This window comes from Dreissena polymorpha, chromosome 15, assembly GCF_020536995.1.
Source record: "Dreissena polymorpha isolate Duluth1 chromosome 15, UMN_Dpol_1.0, whole genome shotgun sequence".
Lineage (NCBI taxonomy): Eukaryota > Metazoa > Mollusca > Bivalvia > Myida > Dreissenidae > Dreissena > Dreissena polymorpha.
This window is the reverse complement of record NC_068369.1, coordinates 7,120,665-7,135,626: the sequence shown is the minus strand read 5'-3', so window position 1 is coordinate 7,135,626 and position 14,962 is coordinate 7,120,665. Positions and strand designations below refer to the sequence as shown.

General features: G+C 36.0%; 3 long non-coding RNA genes across 3 annotated transcripts; 2 read left to right on the top strand and 1 right to left on the bottom strand.

Annotated features, from left to right (window-relative positions):
• Positions 1–2,469: 2,469 nt before the first annotated feature.
• LOC127860759 (uncharacterized) lies at positions 2,470–5,551 on the bottom strand. The gene is made up of 2 exons (XR_008039917.1): positions 5,149–5,551; positions 2,470–2,882 (listed from the first exon to the last, which is right to left on the bottom strand). It is a non-coding gene; the product is annotated as an uncharacterized LOC127860759 (long non-coding RNA).
• A 916-nt stretch (positions 5,552–6,467) lies between these two features.
• LOC127860562 (uncharacterized) lies at positions 6,468–9,632 on the top strand. Its single transcript, XR_008039844.1, has 5 exons — positions 6,468–6,776; positions 7,231–7,318; positions 7,482–7,551; positions 8,076–8,148; positions 8,521–9,632. It is a non-coding gene; the product is annotated as an uncharacterized LOC127860562 (long non-coding RNA).
• Positions 9,633–10,327: 695 nt separating this feature from the next.
• Positions 10,328–14,211, top strand: LOC127861117 (uncharacterized). The gene is made up of 4 exons (XR_008040072.1): positions 10,328–10,350; positions 11,944–12,298; positions 12,500–12,686; positions 13,767–14,211. It is a non-coding gene; the product is annotated as an uncharacterized LOC127861117 (long non-coding RNA).
• The last annotated feature ends 751 nt before the right edge of the window (positions 14,212–14,962 follow it).

Sequence of the window (14,962 nt, the reverse complement as noted above, 5' to 3'; positions counted from 1 at the left end):
TTGGCAACAGATAATACTTAGTTACAGGATACGGCTGATTAAGAGATCGCCCGGAAATTATTCCAATTTCTTTTCGCGATGTGTCTTCAATATGTTCTCTTGACTGCACCAGACGTTAATTTCCAATTGTGTATGCCAGATATTTTCATTTGGTGCATTCATCTTGTGACAACACCAGCGAAAATTAATCATGTTATTTGATAAGTGCCTTGCCGTTATTTAGATTGAACATAACAAATTACCTTTGCCTAGTGCAACCTTCCACTCTCACTATCCTGAATTCGCGTGCCCATCAAAATCGCTGTGCGATCAAATTGAACATAGGACAAACATTCAGCGTTTCCGTTCAGAATTCATATAAAAATAATAAAGTTTCTTATTCGTATCGATGCATGGGACGTTTATTTAAATTACCACTTAGAATAAAACATAAGAAAGACACTTTCATACATTTTAGAAATGGGAGAACACACGTTTAGAAATGGAACCTCATTGAAAACGTAAACACGAAGACAACAAGCGTCTGCACGAAGACAACAAGCTTAGAAGGAATCCGAGTCTCTCTAGTCTACGTTCCGCGTGTACTAGTTAGACGCTTAAATCGCCTGATCGACGGAAATAAAGAAGTATGCTCTTTGATTTATTAATAAAAAATGAGATTTTTTAAAAATGAAAACTTATTTATTAACAGGCTAATATTGATTATATGGCAAAGTTTCTATTTCTAAATAATGAAATATATGTTTTAATTAACGGATTAATGGACTGGAGCGACATTCCGTTTTGTTTGACGATAAAAAGTATTGTTTCCGAAAATAGAAGACAAACGACAGTTTTACAGTTTCATACGCAATTGTACAGATGCCAAATAAATTGAAAAAAAAATGCAATAGATACGCAAAATATATGTGTTTACTTGATCAAAATGTTACATAACGACAACATTATTGAAATTAATGCATGTGCGTAAAGTGTCGTCCCAGATTAGCCTGTGCAGTCCGCCCAGGCTAATCAGGGACGACACTTTCCGCCGAAACTTGACTTTTGCTAAGAAGAGACTTTCTTGAAACGAAAAAACTCATAAAAGCGGAAAGTGTCGTCCCTGATTATCCTGTGCGGACTGCACAGGCTAATCTTGGACGACACTTTACGCAAATGCATTTAAACCCCTTTTTACAGAGCGCGGCTCATTTTCATGGAATGTTTAGACCTGTCACTTCGTATGATCTGTATCATTTATAACAAATTTTTGTTCACTGCTGTTTTACTCTGTTTCACTTATTATTGTGGAATATCTCGTACTCCTTTATTTGTATATGCTATATCAGGAGGTCAGATTTGAAACGTCAAAGAAGACATACTTTTACAATAAATAGTTACCGGTAGTTTGTTTAGTTTGATATTTTTACCGTTTTCATCTGTATTAAAGTCAGAATATGACGAGTTTATTTTGTTTGGGTTAGCTGGTTTAAATTTCATACTTATGCCAAAAGCCGACAACTGCCTTAATTGAGTCAGTTGTAGGGTTAGAATAGCCCTAGAATAGAACGGACTTTATGATCACTTTCCGCACTAATTATGTATCGAACCCGTGATCGTTGGATTTATAGTTAAGAGCCAGTAACCCTATCGCTCAGTAGGGAATCTTTATCTAATATAACTGAAGGGCAATAATCATACTTAATTCTGTTTGTGACGCTCGTTGTTTTCTGCTGAAACAATTCCATAGTATGAAACCTTTGACAATTATTTACCTGTTTAAAAAAGTTGGGCCGTGCTCTGTGAAAAAAAAGGGGGGGGGGGGTAATGTATGTGCGTAAAATAACGTCCCATATTAGCACAGGCTAATCAAGGACCACTCTTTCCGCTTTTATGATATTTTTCTTTTAAATAAAGCCTCTTCTTGGCACAAATCAAGTTTAAGCGGCGTCCCTGATAAGCCTGTGTGGACTACATGCATTAAACACCATTTTCACAGAGCGCGGGCTTATTTTAATGAAAAAATAATCACGTAATAACAAGTTAAATAAGTTTTTTTGTGGAATTTCAGTAATTTCCGTAATTCCCCTAAGAAGCTTTGTGAATATGGATAATGCCCTCTTACAAACGACCAAGCCAATCTAAGCATATATTTTTTGTGCACAAATACATATAGGATCTGGCACGAGTTGTCATATCATACCATATTTTATCAAACGAGTTTAGGAATTTTGTTAGTAAGCGAGCCTTTGGCAAGCTTACTAACGAATTTTCTGGACGAGTTTAATAAAATATGGTATGATATGACAACGAGTGTCAGATCTTGTTTATCACATGCTTTTAAATGAGCAAATTAAATAAATATGTACGCAAACATAATGATAAATCCCGAATGTTGTTTACATTTTGTGACGTCATTTGACGTTGCAAAGTCATTTCAGCAAAATAACAAAATGCGATTGGTCAATAAACGAAAACTAAGCCAATGAAAACGCTTAAAAATGTTGTATTATACATGTGTAATAAAATTTTTATATGTAATGGTTGTATTACATGGGAAACAGTGTATAGCATATGATAAAACGTTATTAAGCACCCATATGTTTTATTTATGACGGTAAATAAAAGGCTTTCTTATTTTCCTGGCACGATAGGTTTGCTGCATGAGCAGGCCGCTCCGCCCTCCTGTATTGCGCATAAATAATCACACATTGACATCGTTGTCCGTGTGGGGGCTGTTGTCGACACGGTCGTTGTTGACGTTGAGAGAACTGCTTCCGTTGTGATATTCAAGGTAAGCGCTGACATAAGCGGTGATCCGTCGGCATGAGCGAGAACACTCGTCTGTGTTGTCTCTAGAGGAGTTGTTGTGGTTGTTAGGGGAGGTTTTGTAGTGTACTGACCTTCAAGAGAACGAAAAAGGTGAAACTTGAAACCATGTCTTTTGAACATTTGAGTCGTGTTCTGAGAAAACAGGGCACAATGTATGTGCGTAGAGTGTCATCCAAGATTAGCCTTTGCAGTCCACACAGGCTAATCAGGGACGACTTTTATGACATTTTTCGTGTAAATGAAGTCTCTTCTTATCAAAAATCCAATTTAGGCGGAAAGTGTCGTCCCTGATAAGCCTGTGCGGACTGCACAGGCTAATCTCGGACCACACTTTACACACATGCATTATGCTCAGTTTTCTCAGAACACGACACTTTTGAACCGCGTTCTGGGAAAAGCGGACTTTTTTGCATGTGCTTTACGTGTCATCCCAGACATGTGCGTTACGTGTCATTCCAGAATTGCGTTACGCGTCATCCCAGATGTGCGTTACGTGTCATCCCAGATGTGCGTTACGTGTCATCCCAGACATCTGTGTTACGTGTCATCCCGGATGTGCGTTACGTGTCATCCCAGATGTGCGTTACGTGTCATCCCAGACATGAGCGATACGTATCATCCCAGATGTGCGTTGCGTGTCATCCATGACAAGTGCTTTACGTGTCATCCCAGACAAGTGCTTTACGTGTCATCCCAGACATGTACGTTACATGCCATCCCAGATGTGCGTTACGTTATCCCAGACATGTGCTGTACGTGTCATCCCAGATGTGCGTTACGTGTCATCCCAGATGTGCGTTACGTGTCATCCCAGATGTGCGTTACGTGTCATCCCAGATGTGCGTTACGTGACAATCCAGATGTGCGTTACGTGTCATCCCAGATGTGCGTTACGTGTCATCCCAGATGTGCTTAACGTGTCATCCCAGATGTGCGATACTAGTCATCCTAGATGTGCGATACGTGTCATCCCAGGCATGTGCGTTACGTGTCATCCCAGATGTGCGTTACGTGTCATCCCAGATGTGCGTTACGTGTCATCCCAGATGTGCTTTACGTGTCATCCCAGATGTGCGTTACGTTATCCCAGACATGTGCTTTACGTGTCATCCCATACATGTGCGTTACGTGTCATCCCAGATGTGCGTTACGTGTCATCCCAGATGTGCTTTACGTGTCATCCCATACATGTGCGTTACGTGTCATCCCAGATGTGCGTTACGTGTCATCCCAGATGTGCGATACGTGTCATCCCAGACATGTGCGATACGTGTCATCCCAGACATGTGCGTTACGTGTCATCCCATATAATGATGTTTAGTTTGCTCATGCTAATCAGGGACTACTCTTTCCGCTTAAAATGGATGTCTGGTAAGAAGAGACTTCTTTTAAACGAAAAATTCCATAAAAGCGGAAAGTGCCGTTCCTGATAGGTCTGTGTGGACTGAACATGATAATCTGGTACGACACTGTACGCACATGAATTAGGCCCAGTTTGCCCAGAACGACGCTAATTTTTTTATCAAAAATTTTACTCTGCCATATTTCTTATTCATCGAGGTATTTAAATAGATCTAGTAATATTTAAGTACTATAAAATTCATTAGTGATTATAACCCATGTGGAACAAGTTATCTGGCATACAATTTTATTTTATTTTTAATTTTACAATTAGATTTCACAGTATACAAAAACATCAATGTGTTACAAACATAATTCTGTTTATAAAAATTTAATATATTTTATTTTTTATATTTGATACCTGTTGTCCGACTTTAAAGATTGTGAATTTATTATGAGCTTCTAGTTTATTCATCATCAGAACAGTGCGAGAGTGTAATTTTCATCTGACATAGATTTTACATTTTAAAATCCCGAATATTGACACGAAAAACTCTTGTTTTCTTGTGTTCGGAGAAGGGTCTCATGCCATATGCGCATGCGCAGTCTGGGCTCAGGAGCCATCCTGTCCGCTTATCAGACTATGCCACTGTAGCGGACAGAGTACCGTATTTCTTAACCAGAGGACGCAATGGGAAGACCGTTATGTGCGCATATGGCTTAATAATCATTTTCGTATGAAGCTACCCAATCTATCTTAACGCCACAGTTCAAAGAAAATGATTCTAAACATGATTAACGTGTACTTGTTCTAGAGTAATGAACGAAAATTGCGTGTATTGCGTCACTGAAATCCTGGTTGTACGTAGAAAATAAATTCAAGCTCCTAAGCGCAAAGGAATGTATAATTTATTGTACGCTCGCTACGAACTTGCGGTCAAGGGCTTTAATGCAGTATTGTCCTAGATTTAAATACATGTATTTTGACTTATTTACCTTGAATTCGGACATTGATGCAGCCACAAGATGAAAAGTAAACATCCGGTAGACTGTGTCCTTCATAACAAATATACAAACAATCCAAGATAAACCCGTCGCTGAAGTTGCACAACACTACAAGGACCCACATACACTGTTTGCCAAACATCATTGACTTAAGACATAGCGTTGTGCGTAGAGACGGCATGTGTATAAATATGAAAGTTACAGCATTATCAGAAATGAGAACTATGTCACTTATTGAAAGCCATCGCGATGTGCGTGGTATGTGACGCACGGAGACGTCCATTGTCTGCAGACATGTACGTCTTTCTCTGGCTTCTCGAGTATCTAAGATACAATTGCTGCTGTAAGTACTTAATCCAAAGACAATCGCTCTTTGAAAAGATGGTCCTTTTATTTCGCTCTTTAAGTACGTACATTGTAATATAGAACAGTAATAGTGTCATCAATATTAATATGAGCCTCGCTCTGGGAAAAGGGGGTTTAATGCATGTGCGTAAACTGTTTTCCCATATTAGCCTGTGTAGTCAGCACAGACTAATCAGAGGCGACACTTTCTGCCTTTACTGGATTTTTGCTAAGACGAGACTTTCTTTAAACGAAAAATATCATAAAAGCGAAAAGTGTCGTCCCTGATTAGCGTGTATGGACTGCGCAGGCTAGTCTTAACGCACATGAATTAAACCCCCTTTTCCAGAGCACGGCCCATATTAATATCGTTTACTTTTTTTGAAATGCTTGTTTATTAATACTTCGAATGTAAACCTAATCATACTGATATTTCATTAACTCACTTAATATTTTACACTGACATCAACACATTAAATAGAGACAATTTGATTATGATTGCCTCCCTCTCCAGTAGCCACGCCGACAGCAAACATATGTAATTTATAACATATAACACATCATTTGCCTGTTTGTGTTTAACAAGCAATTTTAAAAGTGAATGTAAGTAATAACACTGGGATGACTTAATGCATTTGAGTTCATTTATTTTAATATCCTTGTTTAAGATAAGTAAAGTTTACTTTAAAAGATTATTGTAAACAGAAATGGCACTACTTGCTATACTGAACTCTCGCTTAAAAATAATGGTTTATCAGTTACGGTCCACTTCCGTGACATGACATTAACGTTTCGCGGGAGCGCGAAAATCTTTTGTAGTGGTAGTAGTATCAGTTGTCATCGATCGATATGAATGAAAATACTTCTGAACACGAATTAGCGCTATGCGCATGCGTGAAATTGCCAAAAGGAACTGTTGCGTTCTGAATTTCTTATCATAACAGAGGTTATTAACAAGTTACTCCAGTCGGTCTATTTTTAACCTAGAAAAAATTGCAAAAGAATTAATTCCGTGTGGATCGTATTCTCCTATGTCTTATTAATACAAAGTGTTATTTTCAAGTCTCAACTCAATGGGGAAAGTGTTTAAATTAAACGTTAAAAATGGCGAAAAATGCAAATTTTTCTGATGTCAAATGTAGTACACCATACATGGTTTTCCAATAAATATGACGTCATAAAGTGACGTGCAACAGTACAACATGGCGGGCAAAGTCAGTTGACAGTTCTGCTGATCGATGTGGTATCAACTGTGATTTTAGGTTATAAAGACGGTAAGTAGAAGTTTTGTATTTCAAGTGATGTGAATTGATATATTTCAATATAGAGCAATACTTAATAGTGCCGATGTTTTAGCAGAAATCTAGTTGAAACAAGATTATAAGAAGGAGCCCTCTTCAAACACATGCATCAAGTTATATATGATATATTGACTTATTGAGTCGTTTATACTTCTTTGTAGATTTTTTTTACATATAAAAGACACATTGACAATCGGTATTTACTGGAAGCATTGTAAGTTCATGAGAATTTTTTTTGACAACCTGTAAACCGAATTCTGCAAAATTGTTAAAAGTACGGAAGCGTGTTATTGTCAAAATTCGCAAAATTTGTGAAAAATATTATTTCTTAGTTTGTCGCATTTCATTCTATTTTTTATTTAAACACGTTTATTATGAACATGAAATTGCTAAGTATTAAATATTTTCTATATTAACTCCATTTCAGGTCACGTGGATCAATGAAATATAGATTGCGGAAGAAATCAGTTACTCTTGTTTAATGTGGCTTGTTACCTGCAAATATCAATACTTAGGTATGTTTACCCTCACATATCTTTAGAATGCAATCAGTAAGCTTTTGAAATTGTTGCAAACATTCTATAGAGAATAATGCAGTACAAAGGCAACAAGTTTATGATACATAATGAATGAACTATAATAAGGCTAATATAAAGTAATGAATAACTTTTTTTCTAGGTTCATACATCGACGAGAGAAGTTGAAAGAAGGCAGTGGGGGCTGGTTATTGGGAATTTTTTAAGCAAAGGTAAGGGTGCATTCGCATGCATTTATTAAAATTTATGTTAACATCCTTAAAACGAATTGAATGTTGAAATTAATTTATTGAAAAAAAACACTTTTATTTACACTTTCTCTAAATTTGTAGGAATGTTAATCTGACGACTGGCACAAGTCCCTTTAAAGCATTTCATATACTGCGAAAACATTGAGACCGATATATAAGGCTGTTACCAGAGGTCAAATATGTAGCATAAAGGTATGTCATATAGTTCTAAAATTGAATTATATGACGCACTGCAATTTGTAAATACATTATGTACCCCTATGATTTGAACTTTAAACATTTATCACAATAAGGCATACACATAGTCCAATAACAAAACACATTTTTCAGAAAATAGTAAGATCGCACAACTCGTTGATTGTCTATAACTCCTGTATACAATTATTAGTTTGATGTACAGATTATAATTTTCAAGCAAATATATATAGTTTCAAGTTTTAAAAGCCATTTCCTTTGTTTGATATTCTGTTTTGCCTTTTGTGCAGACGCAGTAGTGTATAAAGTATGTGACAAGACCAAAAGTTCAAGTAGCTTTGGCCATCTTTATCATTCAGCATGGTATGTTATATTTACTGAATAGTCCATTTTAGGATATGTCATGTATTGTTATAAAAAAAATGATAATTTAAAAGAATAATTATACTGCTAGTCAGTGATATTTGGATTGCGTCTGTTCACAAGTGGTTTTTAACATTTTGCCACTCGTACCACCCAGCACGTACTTTATTATACTAAAGTATGCTATTATATAGTAAACATATCTTCCAAAATCAAAAAGGACACAGAAAATAAAACCAACACTGATTCAAAATACTTGGAGGCAACACAAATACTTATTTAACATTATTCTACGTCTGTTACAGTTGTATGTATTGAAATTATATTTAAAATATATTTATGCAATCAATTATTTCAGCATTTTTGTTGCAGGGCAATGTATGATGGATGACAGGCGAAAAGCAGAAATTTAAGATCTGATGAGACGTTTGATATCAAGTGTGACTGCTTTTTTTACGCTAAATCGGACAAAAAGTTTAAGATCAGATGAGACGTTTGATATCAAGTGTGTCTGCTTTTTCTACGCTAAATCGTATAAATCAGATATAAGGCGAGTAAATCAGACAAAGAAAGTATCGAATATCAAGAAGAATGTCCTTGGACCAGAGTTATGCAACATGCTTCCGTTCATACATGCATACACAGGTTGTGATGCGATTTCTATGATATATGGTATCAGCAAAGAAGCCGTACTGAAGCTTTTCAGAACCAGTCCCAATTGTTCAGACAGATCATTGAGATATTAAATGAAGAAGAACCAGACGTTAACAAGATAACAAATCATGGTACAGAGGCAATATTTTTTCTCAACAACGGTGATACTTTAGACGGGCTCGATATCCTGAGATTCTGGAAGTTTACCCAGAAGGTTTGCACAACTTGTCAAGCAAAACGGCTGCCTTTCGCTTTCAATCACTGCGCACATACCTACAGACACAGATATGGCGAGGGCACAACACACTGGATGCAGTAGATTTGGGTTGGGATATATCCAACTACAAATTAATTCCAGTAAGGACACATCTGTCTGCTCCTGAACCTCTACTCAAAGTAATACGCTGTAATTGCCAACAAAGTTGTGACTCACAACGATATACGTGTAGGAAACATGGACTTGATTGTTCACAAGATTGTTCACAAGGCTGTGGGAACTGTCGATGAAACTGTTCAAATTCCTCCGACATCAATGATCATGAGGAAATTGTGTCTGAAACCTGAACGTATTATATGTACGACCTGTATAAAGATTTAAAATTTTTAAAAGGATTCGATGCATTTATGAAAATATTTGAAAGCATTCAGGTTTTTCAATAATTATACACATCATTTATTGGAATGTTTACGTAGCAAATGGCATTGACACATTATAATTGATTCAATATGTATAGATTTAAAATAGTTTAGAATGCAGTACGTTTAGTGTGCGCATATATATTTATCGTTTCAAATAAGAAAATGCCAGATTTTCCAATGAGTTTATTTGATTGTGGATGTTTATTTTCTATAATACGTATCAAAATAGACCTGTATATGTGAACAACTTTGAAATGCAAAAATATACTTTAATCATTCATTAAAAAATGATTAAACTATATACATGGTTTTTCGACACAAATGACAAAATTATACGTTTTGTTATAGTCCTATCGTATTTTTTGACGAAACAATTTCTTTACACTCGTATTAATTACATAAACATGCAGATGCTATTCTTAATGACGTTTCGCACAAATCAGTGACTGTTTCTGGTTGCACTAAATGATCTTAGGTGAATGATCTTGAGAATACAATTAATGGACACTGTTGAAAAGAAGTGGGTGGGGTAAATTGACCCTAGACATACAATAAATATGATCAAAATAAAAAGAGAAGTCGACTTAAAGACCATCACCAGCATCTTGACATATTTGTATGTCGTATATGCTTCAAAAACAATGAAAACTTATGCTTAATGACCAGATGCATTTCATATATGCATTTTTTGGTAAATGTCCACTGGTTTCAGCTGAAGTTCAAGGCATGTTGTTTTGTTACAAATTTGAGCACTTTCCGCCAAAAATAAATAATTTTAAACCTTTTCATGAGATTCCCCATATATTTAAACACTTAAAAATAAGCAAATCAATTCTTTTGCAATTTTTTCTACCTTTGGCCATTTTAAGGCTAGAATGACTGGAGTAAGTTGCCATTGTAAAACTACCGGTACGTATTAACGCAAAAAGGATTCCATAAGCGTTGAGTGAATTACAGCAACATTCAAGTTAACGTTCATGCAGTTTTACACGTATTTAATTTAAAAAAAATGAACAGACTAACGCTATAATGCGATTAAAACTGTCTTAGTGTGCGTTACAAAGCAATATTTGTGGCACAATGTATCCCTTTTTATTTTTAAGAATTATGTAAATAATCATTTGCTTTACGAGGTAAACGACATTTACACAACTGTATCTGTTGTGCATTCATGCTTTCAAATATAAATACTTCTCCCTGAGCAACAATGAAATTTGGGGCGATTCTAGTGTGAAACCATAATTGCGAAATCTCTCACTACTATATCGTATGAGCCGCGTTGTGGAAAAACTGGGCTTAATGCATATGCGTAAAGTGTCGTCCCAAATTAGGCTGTACAGTCAACACAGGGAATAAAGGACGGCACTTTCCTCTTTAATGGGGTTGTTTTTCATAGAAATTCGATTCTAAACGAAAATCTATTTCAGTTGGAAAGTGTCATCCCTGATAAGCATGTGAGGACTGCACGAGCTTATCTGGGACAACAACCGTTTCGGAAGAACGAGGATCATATGATTCATTTGTTTCTTTTTCTTTTCTTTTTTTCGTCTTCAATATTTTCTTCTTTACTTGTTTAAAACATATGCGGATTTGTATAACTAGTATAATTGTCGGCAATCTGTGAAAAGTAAGTCAACATAAAGCTGCAGGATAACCGATATGCATGGGTGTTTGCAGTACAAATATTGGTATTAAATGTGGAATGTGACCATGAGCGTTTGCATACAATAATTATTTGTTTTTACCTTTTCGGACTGTCTGTTTATAATTTAAGTAAAATATTAATACTATACACGTAGAAATACTTTTAACACCTGCTTTATTAACAAGGAACTTTCAGCTGATTGAGAAAAGTGTAAAGCGCCGTAACGCAAAATGGTATCACAATTAGGAGCTCTGTTTTCGATTTCAGTCAGTACGTGTATGACTAACATATTAATACTATATAAAATGAACAGCGTCGTGCACAAATTAGTCTTGTGCCATATGCGGTCGGCGTAGCTCCCGACCTGCTTGCACATGAGCGACCTCTGGTAAGGAGCTACTTAGAGCGCTAACGATACCACTAACCCTGATTGCCATGACTGCGCTAACGAGAACACTCGACTCAAACATATGGCATAATACCCATTTTCGCATTACGCGGATCAAATTAACATACATTTCGACACGTTATAATTGCAAATTAAGGCGTTTTTCTTTCGATTAAAAATAAATGTCGTTCAAACCAAGCTGTACATCTTTCTTTGATTATTTTGTTATAAATTATTAAATTACAACAATTGTGCATTTTTGCTTCTGTAATAGGGCTCAGAAGATTTAAGCTTAAAACGTAGTTGAGCTTCGTCCTTGAAAAAACTGTACATAATGTGCGCGAAGTGTAATCCCACACAAGCCTGTGCAGTGACATTCTACGCACCTGCATTTAGCCCCGTTTTTCAAGAGCGAAGCTAAAGTATTAAAAGTTGTCACAATTACATTGATATGGGTAAACTGACACAGAAATCTAGATCCACAAAGACGCCCTGATTGTATTACCTGTCCTGAATGTCCTGGCTTCATAACCCTGTCGGGAAGGCGACCTTAGTGCCCACAGCCATATGACGTCAATGGGAACGTAAATGGAAAGCGAACTACGCACTTCGGCCTGATAAAACATCAGACAGTCATGGAATCGAGTATTCAAAGCACGATATTGTCTTGGTTAGTGTCCAAATTAAATTAGTTTAAGTTGGGACAGTAACAGTTCACTGCTTCAGTGAAGGCAGAGATTTTGTGTTGAACAGTAAATTATACCTTACAAGACATTTATAGTCTTTGAAGTGGAAACGCGGTTCCCCAAAATCTTCCTAATCAGGTAGACTTGATTAGTATTTTCTGCTGCACTAATACTTGTTAACATCCATATATTTACGCATTTAAAGATCGTTGGTACTTGTAAAAAAACAAACTTTAATTGCAACGAATATTTAAACCTTTTCATTATATGTTCGTGGAATAGAAACGTCATTATAACTGCTTTGTGTTGTAAGTTAAATGTGTTTGTATTGAATTTCAGTCCAATACCACAATGCGTACCTTCGCAGTTCTACTCGTGATTCAGCTGGTGACGTCTTATGTATTAGCACGTTCCCTTCAACTACGATCTGGTTACTACAATCTGAACTGTGAAGTCATATGCACGAGTCGACACGAGCACGACGAAAGTGACGCGGCACATTGTGGTTGTCCACATAATTTACAAAGTATGTTAATGACATTTTCACAGTTTTTTGTTTGCGAATACAATTTTTTTTTAAACAATATTGTTTTAAAATACAATGTTCCGTTGAAACAAAATTAGCCGCGGTTTTATTGTATGCGAAAAAGTGCATCAAACAACACATATAAGTGAAATAAAATTGGCATTTCATTGCTTCCTTTCGGTTCACTATTATATTCAACCAATTAATTGGAGAGTTAGAAAAAAAGTTGTTTAAGCTAGAATATAAATATAAAAAAACTGACAAAAATAAGAACTGGGATTTTGAAATTAACTGTTGTATTGTACTCTGTCTTCCCAAATTAAAAAAATGACTTTTTTTCGATAGAAAGCATCCGACGAAATCTGTTTGTCTGCCGATACACTTACATAGCTCACACAGAAATCAATTTACTTGGGGACTATTGTATTATTTTCTTGAATTATTATACTTGAATAGTTCATCATATATTTCACTCAAAGGCAGCTGTATCATAAAAATCGAGAACAAATTGTCCTCCCCACTTTCGGAATCCTCACATAATTTCGGTGAACAAAATCACCAAGCAATAGGCATATTGTGTATTTCATACCTTGTGTATATATCATCAATAAGAACGGGTATTTCTTTAATAAGTATTTTCTTTTCGTTTCAATGTCATCATTTTACAACGGCCCAAACATGTATAAACATATACTAACCCTCAGAGGGACATGGGGGTCAAGGGCGAAGTCGGTGGGGTTGGGTGCTAGGGAGTGGGGTACGATCCGGGGGAGGGACAATGTGCGATCTTTTATGGAACCGCTGCCTGTTGTCCCACTTGAATATAAAACCGTCAAGTATTTGCAAATATGTGTATGTTTCCGTCGTCATAATGATGGAATTTCCTGGAAAGAGAAGCACTTTGTCTCTTTTAATATTTTCACATTTTAAATGGTTGTCCTTCCGTCAAGTGAAGATATAGCGCGGTATCACATCGCATTGTCTTTAATTGATAAAGGCAGTACCATACCTTGAACACATATCAAAACTATATGCATCAGACATATGAACAATGCATGTTCTGTTCACTATTTGTTTCAGGACAAAATAATCAATCACACCCACTTCCGGACCAGCACTCAAGCCACACACTCTCCATGTGCGATTACCTGTGTTCCATTCAGATGGGCGGGGCAGCGTGTGTTTGCTCCGCCCCCATCGTACCTGGACGAAAATAACTGAACATTCGATTGGCTGGTGTAATTCGAACGATTATAAATCAAAATGTGATTGGATAGTGATTTATGAGCATGCGCTGTGATATAAATAATATGATATGTGCTATTGTTTGTTATTGTAAATGAACAATATTTGTATATTTTAAAAATCCTCAATGTATTTAATCTGTGATTACCATTTTTGTTATCATTTAGTATTTAACTAAATTGATGCAAATATCTCTAGTATCTCTAGTACATGTGTGACTATGTATATCTGTAAAAGTGTTTGTGAACTTCGTGTATATAAAATAAAAATGTGATGTGTACTGTAATTTATCCCATCATCAGACGTGCCATTGTCGAAATAAACCACTGTGGAATAAACTTTCCTCTATTTCGGCAGTGCTGAAATATAGATATCACGCGCGGCGGAGAACGGTCATATTACTCGGAATCAACTATAAAGTAATCATTTTTAGTAAAATCGAATCAGATTCAACAAAACAAACAATTTGATACCAAGATGTAATATATTTTTAACACATAATGCAATTCAAAAAGCAAAAAAAACAACATTATTTACAAATATTAAGTGCGCGTACTCGTGACGTCATTATTAACACGTAATACGACACAATGCATGCTATTTCACGCTAAAGCTGCAGTTGTTTAGTGTTTTTTTCCCCATTATTTCTTAAAAATCGGGGACGTAGAGGTATGATAAATAGAAAAACAGGTTAGTGACTGATCTTTTTGTAAATGTAATGTATTAGGCTCGGCACGATTAAAATAATGAAACAATGTTTGCTTAAAATAACTTTGGGATTTTCCGTGTAGTTCGATTTTCCTATTCTATTTTTAAAGAACTAATTTACGACTAAGAAAATTGATGTGATAAATCGAATACTAGATCGGTGCCGAATAAAGCAAAGTTTATTTTTCTCGGCACGAAAGTCTGAACCACTCGCCAAGGCTCGTGGTTCAGATTTTCTAAGCCTCGCAAAATAAACTTTGCTTTATTTGGCGCCGACCTAGTATTCTCTATGTAATGAACATACAATTTTAAATCAGTCAAAC